Source organism: Scyliorhinus torazame, chromosome 5, assembly GCF_047496885.1.
Source record: "Scyliorhinus torazame isolate Kashiwa2021f chromosome 5, sScyTor2.1, whole genome shotgun sequence".
Taxonomy (NCBI): domain Eukaryota; kingdom Metazoa; phylum Chordata; class Chondrichthyes; order Carcharhiniformes; family Scyliorhinidae; genus Scyliorhinus; species Scyliorhinus torazame.
Window position 1 is genome coordinate 185299164 of NC_092711.1, and position 12868 is coordinate 185312031.

Here is a 12868-nt window from a genome sequence, read left to right on the forward strand (position 1 = left end):
GACCCAGTTTCCACACGAATTATTCCACGTGTTTAACATTTTCTCTTTTTGTGTCAGCATTTTCAGACGAAACTATCTTTAACAGTCGCCAGAAAGTGAATTGCAATCCTGACAGAGAAAAACGTTAAACACGTTCTGTACCAATAATTCCATGGGGATAATTTTCAGATTTACAGCAGTGTACTTTTTCCGAAATGAAAGAATTTTACGGTGAGAAGATATAGAATGTTAGTGTCAAATTTATTGCTGGCCGAGTTACACTCACTCAGGTTCGAATGAGCAGCTCAGAGGTTCAGTGAGTGGGCTGTATTAGACCGTCGTGATCGTGGGCCTGTGCTCAGTGTAATGGGATGCTTGTCCCGGATTGTCGTATGTTGTGTCCCAGGGATGAGCAGTAGCCCACTGATTGAAGCTGCAGTTGGCACGCTCTGATTCCAGCGGATGAATGGACATTACAGAGGCGGAATATTGCTGCTATTCTGATTTTCCCAGTCATACAGTGCAGTGGTGGACGAGGGATCTATTGAGTTGTTCATTCTAACTGAACCAAACTCTGTTCATTTGTCAAACCTGTTCAATGTTGTCTGATTCCTGTGTCGTGCAATTTGCAATTTGTTGTCAAACAATCAGTTTCTTCTGTGTGAACTCACTGTAACACAGTGCAGCTGATACAATTTTTGCGATTGGTTCTTTGTTTCAATGCCCCAAATGCTATCTGGAAAAGGGAGACAAGCAGAAAGAAAAATAGGAGCAAACCACGTCCCTGGGTGGTCTCGAACCACCAACCTTTCGGTTAACAGCCGAACGCGCTAACCAATTGCGCCACAGAGACTTGGCCAGGAGTGCTCCTCAAGCTAGCTTAAACGAGGGTGTCAGTCACTGATAGCTTCACATTCCGACTCGCGGAATAACAATTATTTCCATCAGGTTTCTTTTTCCAAAATAAATAGTGGGGCAGACATTTTGGACACATGGGTTCAGTCTGATCATTCCCACTGCAGAGGCATGTATGCCAGCGGGCACAAGATCTCCTGCAACCGCTGCCATCCATTTGGGGACTTTATGATGTCCCATCTCATTGCTCAGCGATTGAATTGCAAATCTGAGAGACAAAGAATGGAATCCACAGAGAAGTATATTGGCAGGCACTGGCGGAGGTGGTGTCCCATGTTTGAGATTTTAATCTGTGGTCCCACTGTCTTGTAGATGTCACTGTTTTGCAGGGAGCAGGGAACCGTGTCCTATCCAACTCCTGTCCATAGAACACGATAGCAAGATTAGATTATCTCCTCATTATAGTGGTGCAGTTTGTGGAAGCTGTTCCGTTTCTTGCGACAGTGAATGCACTTCCTATCTGCGTGATTCTCACCCCCAGAGCACAACAATGTATGCAGTGTAGAAAGATTGGTCACGCTAAGTTGCCCCAAATTTCGCATTTTAAAAGAAGCATGGAAACAATTTCAAATGGACTTCCATGTCTGAAAAGCACTTTTGGGGTGGCGGTGGTGCTGGAAGGCGGTGTATTAATTCGAAGATTTCATTCTTTCTCATTTCCAAACCCTGTTTATTGACCCCACTGATCAGGGTATGATGTCCTTGAAGCCATAAAATCCATGTTCCTCATAGTTGAAAACACTTCAAACAAATCTCCCCTTGGTTTCCTGCAGAATAATTTCTCGTAGCTCATCCGGATATGACTATTGTCCAGTAGGACAGCCAAATATTCTCCACTCATCGTTTAACTTTTTTTTATTTCGGTTTGCATCTTGTTACGCGCCCATCCATCGCGATCAGGCCGTTGCCATTGTCGGTCCGTGACTCTGAGCAGATTTTTCGTTCAGGGGCCTGAGAGGAGCTAGTCATGTTTAAAGTGCGGTAATTCATTGTACATGAGGGGGATCAAACAAACTAGCCTCACACTCGGAAAGAAGAGCTTTATGCGCTCACAAAGCAGCAACTGTGAGATGAACAAAGCTGTATGGTAAAAGACACAGTTTGAGCGGCGACTCAGCCGGTGGAATCGCGAGCATGGGTTCAACAAGCAGCATTAAAATGGACCTGCGCCCGACGTGGTGCTCGAACACACGACCCTAAAATTAAGAGACTCATGTTCGACCTAGTGAGCGTGCCGGAAACATTAAGGATTTCAAATTACATCAAACATCGCAGTGACATAACTGGCTCATTGCAGCGAATGTTAAGAAACATGCCTCGCAGAAGCCCATGGGGTCTAACCTCTCCACTCAATTATCAACAACATTATTCACAGCTTCCGAACCTAAGCACACCTCCTTGAAACTATTGTGACCCAGTTTCCACACGAATTATTCCACGTGTTTAACATTTTCTCGTTTTGTGTCAGCATTTTCAGACGAAACTATCTTTAACAGTCGCCAGAAAGTGAATTGCAATCCTGACAGAGAAAAACGTTAAACCCGTTCTGTACCAATAATTCCATGGGGATAATTTTCAGATTTACAGCAGTGTACTTTTTCCGAAATGAAAGAATTTTACGGTGAGAAGATATAGAATGTTAGTGTCAAATTTATTGCTGGCCGAGTTACACTCACTCAGGTTCGAATGAGCAGCTCAGAGGTTCAGTAAGTGGGCTGTATTAGACCGTCGTGATCGCGGGCCTGTGCTCAGTGTCATGGGATGCTTGTCCCGGGTTGTCGTATGTTGTGTACCAGGGATGAGCAGTAGCCCACTGATTGAAGCTGCAGTTGGCACGCTCTGATTCCAGCGGATGAATGGACATTACAGAGGCGGAATATTGCTGCTATTCTGATTTTCCCAGTCATACAGTGCAGTGGTGGACGAGGGATCTATTGAGTTGTTCATTCTAACTGAACCAAACTCTGTTCATTTGTCAAAACTGTTCAATGTTGTCTGATTCCTGTGTCGTGCAATTTGCAATTTGTTGTCAAACAATCAGTTTCTTCTGTGTGAACTCACTGTAACACAGTGCAGCTGATACAATTTTTGCGATTGGTTCTTTGTTTCAATGTCCCAAGTGCTATCTGGAAAAGGGAGACAAGCAAAAAGCAAAATAGGAGCAAACCACGTCCCTGGGTGGTCTCGAACCACCAACCTTTCGGTTAACAGCCGAACGCGCTAACCAATTGCGCCACAGAGACTTGGCCAGGAGTGCTCCTCAAGCTAGCTTAAACGAGGGTGTCAGTCACTGATAGCCTCACATTTCGACTCGCGGAATAACAATTATTTCCATCAGGTTTCTTTTTCCAAAATAAATAGTGGGGCAGACATTTTGGACACATGGGTTCAGTCTGATCATTCCCACTGCAGAGGCATGTATGCCAGCGGGCACAAGATCTCCTGCAACCGCTGCCATCCATTTGGTGACTTTATGATGTCCCATCTCATTGCTCAGCGATTGAATTGCAAATCTGAGAGACAAAGAATGGAATCCACAGAGAAGTATATTGGCAGGCACTGGCGGAGGTGGTGTCCCATGTTTGAGATTTTAATCTGTGGTCCCACTGCCCTGTAGATGTCACTGTTTTGCAGGGAGCAGGGAACCGTGTCCTATCCAACTCCTGTCCATAGAACACGATAGCAAGATTAGATTCTCTCCTCATTATAGTGGTGCAGTTTGTGGAAGCTGTTCCGTTTCTTGCGACAGTGAATGCACTTCCTATCTGCGTGGTTCTCAACCCCAGAGCACAACAATGTATGCAGTGTAGAAAGATTGGTCACGCTAAATTGCCCCAAATTTCGCATTTTAAAAGAAGCATGGAAACAATTTCAAATGGACTTCCATGTCTGAAAAGCACTTTGGGGTGGCGGTGGTGCTGGAAGGCGGTGTATTAATTCGAAGATTTCATTCTTTCTCATTTCCAAACCCGGTTTATTGACCCCCACTGCTCAGGGTATGATGTCCTTGAAGCCATAAAATCCATGTTCCTCATAGTTGAAAACACTTCAAACAAATCTCCCCTTGGTTTCCTGCAGAATAATTTCTCGTAGCTCATCCGGATATGACTATTGTCCAGTAGGACAGCCAAATATTCTCCACTCATCGTTTAACTTTTTTTTATTTCGGTTTGCATCTTGTTACGCGCCCATCCATCGCGATCAGGCCGTTGCCATTGTCGGTCCGTGACTCTGAGCAGATTTTTCGTTCAGGGGCCTGAGAGGAGCTTGTCATGTTTAAAGTGCGGTAATTCATTGTACATGAGGGGGATCAAACAAACTAGCCTCACACTCGGAAAGAAGAGCTTTATGCGCTCACAAAGCAGCAACTGTGAGATGAACAAAGCTGTATGGTAAAAGACACAGTTTGAGCGGCGACTCAGCCGGTGGAATCGCGAGCATGGGTTCAACAAGCAGCATTAAAATGGACCTGCGCCCGACGTGGTGCTCGAACACACGACCCTAAAATTAAGAGACTCATGTTCGACCTAGTGAGCGTGCCGGAAACATTAAGGATTTCAAATTACATCAAACATCGCAGTGACATAACTGGCTGATTGCAGCGAATGTGAAGAAACATGCCTCCCAGAAGCCCATGGGTTCAAACCTCTCCACTCAATTATCAATAACATTATTCACAGCTTCCGAACCAAAGCGCACCTCCTTGAAACTATTGTGACCCAGTTTCCACACGAATTATTCCACGTGTTTAACATTTTCTCTTTTTGTGTCAGCATTTTCAGACGAAACTATCTTTAACAGTCGCCAGAAAGTGAATTGCAATCCTGACAGAGAAAAACGTTAAACACGTTCTGTACCAATAATTCCATGGGGATAATTTTCAGATTTACAGCAGTGTACTTTTTCCGAAATGAAAGAATTTTACGGTGAGAAGATATAGAATGTTAGTGTCAAATTTATTGCTGGCCGAGTTACACTCACTCAGGTTCGAATGAGCAGCTCAGAGGTTCAGTGAGTGGGCTGTATTAGACCGTCGTGATCGTGGGCCTGTGCTCAGTGTAATGGGATGCTTGTCCCGGATTGTCGTATGTTGTGTCCCAGGGATGAGCAGTAGCCCACTGATTGAAGCTGCAGTTGGCACGCTCTGATTCCAGCGGATGAATGGACATTACAGAGGCGGAATATTGCTGCTATTCTGATTTTCCCAGTCATACAGTGCAGTGGTGGACGAGGGATCTATTGAGTTGTTCATTCTAACTGAACCAAACTCTGTTCATTTGTCAAACCTGTTCAATGTTGTCTGATTCCTGTGTCGTGCAATTTGCAATTTGTTGTCAAACAATCAGTTTCTTCTGTGTGAACTCACTGTAACACAGTGCAGCTGATACAATTTTTGCGATTGGTTCTTTGTTTCAATGCCCCAAATGCTATCTGGAAAAGGGAGACAAGCAGAAAGAAAAATAGGAGCAAACCACGTCCCTGGGTGGTCTCGAACCACCAACCTTTCGGTTAACAGCCGAACGCGCTAACCAATTGCGCCACAGAGACTTGGCCAGGAGTGCTCCTCAAGCTAGCTTAAACGAGGGTGTCAGTCACTGATAGCTTCACATTCCGACTCGCGGAATAACAATTATTTCCATCAGGTTTCTTTTTCCAAAATAAATAGTGGGGCAGACATTTTGGACACATGGGTTCAGTCTGATCATTCCCACTGCAGAGGCATGTATGCCAGCGGGCACAAGATCTCCTGCAACCGCTGCCATCCATTTGGGGACTTTATGATGTCCCATCTCATTGCTCAGCGATTGAATTGCAAATCTGAGAGACAAAGAATGGAATCCACAGAGAAGTATATTGGCAGGCACTGGCGGAGGTGGTGTCCCATGTTTGAGATTTTAATCTGTGGTCCCACTGTCTTGTAGATGTCACTGTTTTGCAGGGAGCAGGGAACCGTGTCCTATCCAACTCCTGTCCATAGAACACGATAGCAAGATTAGATTATCTCCTCATTATAGTGGTGCAGTTTGTGGAAGCTGTTCCGTTTCTTGCGACAGTGAATGCACTTCCTATCTGCGTGATTCTCACCCCCAGAGCACAACAATGTATGCAGTGTAGAAAGATTGGTCACGCTAAGTTGCCCCAAATTTCGCATTTTAAAAGAAGCATGGAAACAATTTCAAATGGACTTCCATGTCTGAAAAGCACTTTTGGGGTGGCGGTGGTGCTGGAAGGCGGTGTATTAATTCGAAGATTTCATTCTTTCTCATTTCCAAACCCTGTTTATTGACCCCACTGATCAGGGTATGATGTCCTTGAAGCCATAAAATCCATGTTCCTCATAGTTGAAAACACTTCAAACAAATCTCCCCTTGGTTTCCTGCAGAATAATTTCTCGTAGCTCATCCGGATATGACTATTGTCCAGTAGGACAGCCAAATATTCTCCACTCATCGTTTAACTTTTTTTTATTTCGGTTTGCATCTTGTTACGCGCCCATCCATCGCGATCAGGCCGTTGCCATTGTCGGTCCGTGACTCTGAGCAGATTTTTCGTTCAGGGGCCTGAGAGGAGCTAGTCATGTTTAAAGTGCGGTAATTCATTGTACATGAGGGGGATCAAACAAACTAGCCTCACACTCGGAAAGAAGAGCTTTATGCGCTCACAAAGCAGCAACTGTGAGATGAACAAAGCTGTATGGTAAAAGACACAGTTTGAGCGGCGACTCAGCCGGTGGAATCGCGAGCATGGGTTCAACAAGCAGCATTAAAATGGACCTGCGCCCGACGTGGTGCTCGAACACACGACCCTAAAATTAAGAGACTCATGTTCGACCTAGTGAGCGTGCCGGAAACATTAAGGATTTCAAATTACATCAAACATCGCAGTGACATAACTGGCTCATTGCAGCGAATGTTAAGAAACATGCCTCGCAGAAGCCCATGGGGTCTAACCTCTCCACTCAATTATCAACAACATTATTCACAGCTTCCGAACCTAAGCACACCTCCTTGAAACTATTGTGACCCAGTTTCCACACGAATTATTCCACGTGTTTAACATTTTCTCGTTTTGTGTCAGCATTTTCAGACGAAACTATCTTTAACAGTCGCCAGAAAGTGAATTGCAATCCTGACAGAGAAAAACGTTAAACCCGTTCTGTACCAATAATTCCATGGGGATAATTTTCAGATTTACAGCAGTGTACTTTTTCCGAAATGAAAGAATTTTACGGTGAGAAGATATAGAATGTTAGTGTCAAATTTATTGCTGGCCGAGTTACACTCACTCAGGTTCGAATGAGCAGCTCAGAGGTTCAGTAAGTGGGCTGTATTAGACCGTCGTGATCGCGGGCCTGTGCTCAGTGTCATGGGATGCTTGTCCCGGGTTGTCGTATGTTGTGTACCAGGGATGAGCAGTAGCCCACTGATTGAAGCTGCAGTTGGCACGCTCTGATTCCAGCGGATGAATGGACATTACAGAGGCGGAATATTGCTGCTATTCTGATTTTCCCAGTCATACAGTGCAGTGGTGGACGAGGGATCTATTGAGTTGTTCATTCTAACTGAACCAAACTCTGTTCATTTGTCAAAACTGTTCAATGTTGTCTGATTCCTGTGTCGTGCAATTTGCAATTTGTTGTCAAACAATCAGTTTCTTCTGTGTGAACTCACTGTAACACAGTGCAGCTGATACAATTTTTGCGATTGGTTCTTTGTTTCAATGTCCCAAGTGCTATCTGGAAAAGGGAGACAAGCAAAAAGCAAAATAGGAGCAAACCACGTCCCTGGGTGGTCTCGAACCACCAACCTTTCGGTTAACAGCCGAACGCGCTAACCAATTGCGCCACAGAGACTTGGCCAGGAGTGCTCCTCAAGCTAGCTTAAACGAGGGTGTCAGTCACTGATAGCCTCACATTTCGACTCGCGGAATAACAATTATTTCCATCAGGTTTCTTTTTCCAAAATAAATAGTGGGGCAGACATTTTGGACACATGGGTTCAGTCTGATCATTCCCACTGCAGAGGCATGTATGCCAGCGGGCACAAGCTCTCCTGCAGCCGCTGCCATCCATCTGGGGACTTAATGATGTCCCATCACATTGCTCAGCCATTGAATTGCAAATCTGAGAGACAAAGAATGGAATCCACAGAGAAGTAGATTCGCACTGGCGGAGCTGGTGTCCCATGTTTGAGATTTTAATCTGTGGTCCCACTGCCCGGTAGATGTCACTGTTTTGCAGGGAGCAGGGAGCCGTGTCTAATCCAACTCCTGTCCATAGAACACGATAGCAAGAATAGATTCTCTCCTCATTATAGTGGTGCAGTTTGTGGAAGCTGTTCCGTTTCTTGCGACAGTGAATGCACTTCCTATCTGCGTGGTTCTCAACCCCAGAGCACAACAATGTATGCAGTATAGAAAGATTGGTCACGCTAAATTGCCCCAAATTTCGCATTTTAAAAGAAGCATGGAAACAATTTCAAATGATCTTCCATGTCTGAAAAGCACTTTGGGGTGGCGGTGGTGCTGGAAGGCGGTGTATTAATTCGAAGATTTCATTCTTTCTCATTTCCAAACCCGGTTTATTGACCCCCACTGCTCAGGGTATGATGTCCTTGAAGCCATAAAATCCATGTTCCTCATAGTTGAAAACACTTCAAACAAATCTCCCCTTGGTTTCCTGCAGAATAATTTCTCGTAGCTCATCCTGATATGACTATTGTCCAGCAGGACAGCCAAATATTCTCCACTCATCGTTTAACTTTTTTTTATTTCGGTTTGCATCTTGTTACGCGCCCATCCATCGCGAACAGGCCGTTGCCATTGTCGGTCCGTGACTTTGAGCAGATTTTTCGTCAGGGGCCTGAGAGGAGCTTGTCATGTTTAATGTGCGGTAATTCATTGTACATGAGGGGGATCAAACAAACTAGCCTCACACTCGGAAAGAAGAGCTTTGTGCGCTCACAAAGCAGCAACTGTGAGATGAACAAAGCTGTATGGTAAAAGACACAGTTTGAGCGGCTACTCAGCCGGTGGAATCGCGAGCATGGGTTCAACAAGCAGCATGAAAATGGACCTGCGCCCAACGTGGTGCTCGAACACACGACCCTTAAATTAAGAGACTCGTGTTCTACCGAGTGAGCGAGCCGGAAATATTAAGGATTTCAAATTACATCAAACATCGCAGTGACATAACTGGCTGATTGCAGCGAATGTGAAGAAACATGCCTCCCAGAAGCCCATGGGTTCAAACCTCTCCACTCAATTATCAATAACATTATTCACAGCTTCCGAACCAAAGCGCACCTCCTTGAAACTATTGTGACCCAGTTTCCACACGAATTATTCCACGTGTTTAACATTTTCTCGTTTTGTGTCAGCACTTTCAGACGAAACTATCTTTAACAGTCGCCAGAAAGTGAATTGCAATCCTGACAGAGAAAAACGTTAAACCCGTTCTGTACCAATAATTCCATGGGGATAATTTTCAGATTTACAGCAGTGTACTTTTTCCGAAATGAAAGAATTTTACGGTGAGAAGATATAGTATGTTAGTGTCAAATTTATTGCTGGCCGAGTTACACTCACTCAGGTTCGAATGAGCAGCTCAGAGGTTCAGTTAGTGGGCTGTATTAGACCGTCGTGATCGCGGGCCTGTGCTCAGTGTCATGGGATGCTTGTCCCGGGTTGTCGTATGTTGTGTCCCAGGGATGAGCAGTAGCCCACTGATTGAAGCTGCAGTTGGCACGCTCTGATTCCAGCGGATGAATGGACATTACAGAGGCGGAATATTGCTGCTATTCTGATTTTCCCAGTCATACAGTGCAGTGGTGGACGAGGGATCTATTGAGTTGTTCATTCTAACTGAACCAAACTCGGTTCATTTGTCAAAACTGTTCAATGTTGTCTGATTCCTGTGTCGTGCAATTTGCAATTTGTTGTCAAACAATCAGTTTCTTCTGTGTGAACTCACTGTAACACAGTGCAGCTGATACAATTTTTGCGATTGGTTCTTTGTTTCAATGCCCCAAATGCTATCTGGAAAAGGGAGACAAGCAGAAAGAAAAATAGGAGCAAACCACGTCCCTGGGTGGTCTCGAACCACCAACCTTTCGGTTAACAGCCGAACGCGCTAACCAATTGCGCCACAGAGACTTGGCCAGGAGTGCTCCTCAAGCTAGCTTAAACGAGGGTGTCAGTCACTGATAGCTTCACATTCCGACTCGCGGAATAACAATTATTTCCATCAGGTTTCTTTTTCCAAAATAAATAGTGGGGCAGACATTTTGGACACATGGGTTCAGTCTGATCATTCCCACTGCAGAGGCATGTATGCCAGCGGGCACAAGATCTCCTGCAACCGCTGCCATCCATTTGGGGACTTTATGATGTCCCATCTCATTGCTCAGCGATTGAATTGCAAATCTGAGAGACAAAGAATGGAATCCACAGAGAACTATATTGGCAGGCACTGGCGGAGGTGGTGTCCCATGTTTGAGATTTTAATCTGTGGTCCCACTGCCTTGTAGATGTCACTGTTTTGCAGGGAGCAGGGAACCGTGTCCTATCCAACTCCTGTCCATAGAACATGATAGCAAGATTAGATTATCTCCTCATTATAGTGGTGCAGTTTGTGGAAGCTGTTCCGTTTCTTGCGACAGTGAATGCACTTCCTATCTGCGTGATTCTCACCCCCAGAGCACAACAATGTCTGCAGTGTAGAAAGATTGGTCACGCTAAGTTGCCCCAAATTTCGCATTTTAAAAGAAGCATGGAAACAATTTCAAATGGATTTCCATGTCTGAAAAGCACTTTTGGGGTGGCGGTGGTGCTGGAAGGCGGTGTATTAATTCGAAGATTTCATTCTTTCTCATTTCCAAACCCGGTTTATTGACCCCACTGATCAGGGTATGATGTCCTTGAAGCCATAAAATCCATGTTCCTCATAGTTGAAAACACTTCAAACAAATCTCCCCTTGGTTTCCTGCAGAATAATTTCTCGTAGCTCATCCGGATATGACTATTGTCCAGCAGGACAGCCAAATATTCTCCACTCATCGTTTAACTTTTTTTAATTTCGGTTTGCATCTTGTTACGCGCCCATCCATCGCGATCAGGCCGTTGCCATTGTCGGTCCGTGACTCTGAGCAGATTTTTCGTTCAGGGGTTTGAGAGGAGCTTGTCATGTTTAAAGTGCGGTAATTCATTGTACATGAGGGGGATCAAACAAACTAGCCTCACACTCGGAAAGAAGAGCTTTATGCGCTCACAAAGCAGCAACTGTGAGATGAACAACGCTGTATGGTAAAAGACACAGTTTGAGCGGCGACTCAGCCGGTGGAATCGCGAGCATGGGTTCAACAAGCAGCATTAAAATGGACCTGCGCCCGACGTGGTGCTCGAACACACGACCCTAAAATTAAGAGACTCATGTTCGACCTAGTGAGCGTGCCGGAAACATTAAGGATTTCAAATTACATCAAACATCGCAGTGACATAACTGGCTGATTGCAGCGAATGTGAAGAAGCATGCCTCCCAGAAGCCCATGGGTTCAAACCTCTCCACTCAATTATCAATAACATTATTCACAGCTTCCGAACCAAAGCGCACCTCCTTGAAACTATTGTGACCCAGTTTCCACACGAATTATTCCACGTGTTTAACATTTTCTCTTTTTGTGTCAGCATTTTCAGACGAAACTATCTTTAACAGTCGCCAGAAAGTGAATTGCAATCCTGACAGAGAAAAACGTTAAACCCGTTCTGTACCAATAATTCCATGGGGATAATTTTCAGATTTACAGCAGTGTACTTTTTCCGAAATGAAAGAATTTTACGGTGAGAAGATATAGAATGTTAGTGTCAAATTTATTGCTGGCCTAGTTACACTCACTCAGGTTCGAATGAGCAGCTCAGAGGTTCAGTGAGTGGGCTGTATTAGACCGTCGTGATCGTGGGCCTGTGCTCAGTGTAATGGGATGCTTGTCCCGGATTGTCGTATGTTGTGTCCCAGGGATGAGCAGTAGCCCACTGATTGAAGCTGCAGTTGGCACGCTCTGATTCCAGCGGATGAATGGACATTACAGAGGCGGAATATTGCTGCTATTCTGATTTTCCCAGTCATACAGTGCAGTGGTGGACGAGGGATCTATTGAGTTGTTCATTCTAACTGAACCAAACTCTGTTCATTTGTCAAAACTGTTCAATGTTGTCTGATTCCTGTGTCGTGCAATTTGCAATTTGTTGTCAAACAATCAGTTTCTTCTGTGTGAACTCACTGTAACACAGTGCAGCTGATACAATTTTTGCGATTGGTTCTTTGTTTCAATGTCCCAAATGCTATCTGGAAAAGGGAGACAAGCAAAAAGAAAAATAGGAGCAAACCACGTCCCTGGGTGGTCTCGAACCACCAACCTTTCGGTTAACAGCCGAACGCGCTAACCAATTGCGCCACAGAGACTTGGCCAGCAGTGCTCCTCAAGCTAGCTTAAACGAGGGTGTCAGTCACTGATAGCTTCACATTCCGACTCGCGGAATAACAATTATTTCCATCAGGTTTCTTTTTCCAAAATAAATAGTGGGGCAGACATTTTGGACACATGGGTTCAGTCTGATCATTCCCACTGCAGAGGCATGTATGCCAGCGGGCACAAGATCTCCTGCAACCGCTGCCATCCATTTGGGGACTTTATGATGTCCCATCTCATTGCTCAGCGATTGAATTGCAAATCTGAGAGACAAAGAATGGAATCCACAGAGAAGTATATTGGCAGGCACTGGCGGAGGTGGTGTCCCATGTTTGAGATTTTAATCTGTGGTCCCACTGCCCTGTAGATGTCACTGTTTTGCAGGGAGCAGGGAACCGTGTCCTATCCAACTCCTGTCCATAGAACACGATAGCAAGATTAGATTCTCTCCTCATTATAGTGGTGCAGTTTGTGGAAGCTGTTCCGTTTCTTGCGACAGTGAATGCACT

At 44.9% G+C, this 12868-nt stretch overlaps 6 non-coding genes across 6 annotated transcripts; all 6 read right to left on the reverse strand.

Moving 5' to 3' along the window:
* Nucleotides 1-758: 758 nt before the first annotated feature.
* trnan-guu (transfer RNA asparagine (anticodon GUU)) lies at nt 759-832 on the reverse strand. The gene has a single exon. It is a non-coding gene; the product is annotated as a tRNA-Asn (tRNA).
* A 2231-nt stretch (nt 833-3063) lies between these two features.
* Nucleotides 3064-3137, reverse strand: trnan-guu (transfer RNA asparagine (anticodon GUU)). Its single transcript has one exon. It is a non-coding gene; the product is annotated as a tRNA-Asn (tRNA).
* Nucleotides 3138-5368: 2231 nt separating this feature from the next.
* Nucleotides 5369-5442, reverse strand: trnan-guu (transfer RNA asparagine (anticodon GUU)). The gene has a single exon. It is a non-coding gene; the product is annotated as a tRNA-Asn (tRNA).
* Nucleotides 5443-7673: 2231 nt separating this feature from the next.
* Nucleotides 7674-7747, reverse strand: trnan-guu (transfer RNA asparagine (anticodon GUU)). Its single transcript has one exon. It is a non-coding gene; the product is annotated as a tRNA-Asn (tRNA).
* Nucleotides 7748-9973: 2226 nt separating this feature from the next.
* On the reverse strand, nt 9974-10047 carry trnan-guu (transfer RNA asparagine (anticodon GUU)). Its single transcript has one exon. It is a non-coding gene; the product is annotated as a tRNA-Asn (tRNA).
* A 2231-nt stretch (nt 10048-12278) lies between these two features.
* On the reverse strand, nt 12279-12352 carry trnan-guu (transfer RNA asparagine (anticodon GUU)). The gene has a single exon. It is a non-coding gene; the product is annotated as a tRNA-Asn (tRNA).
* Nucleotides 12353-12868: the final 516 nt, after the last annotated feature.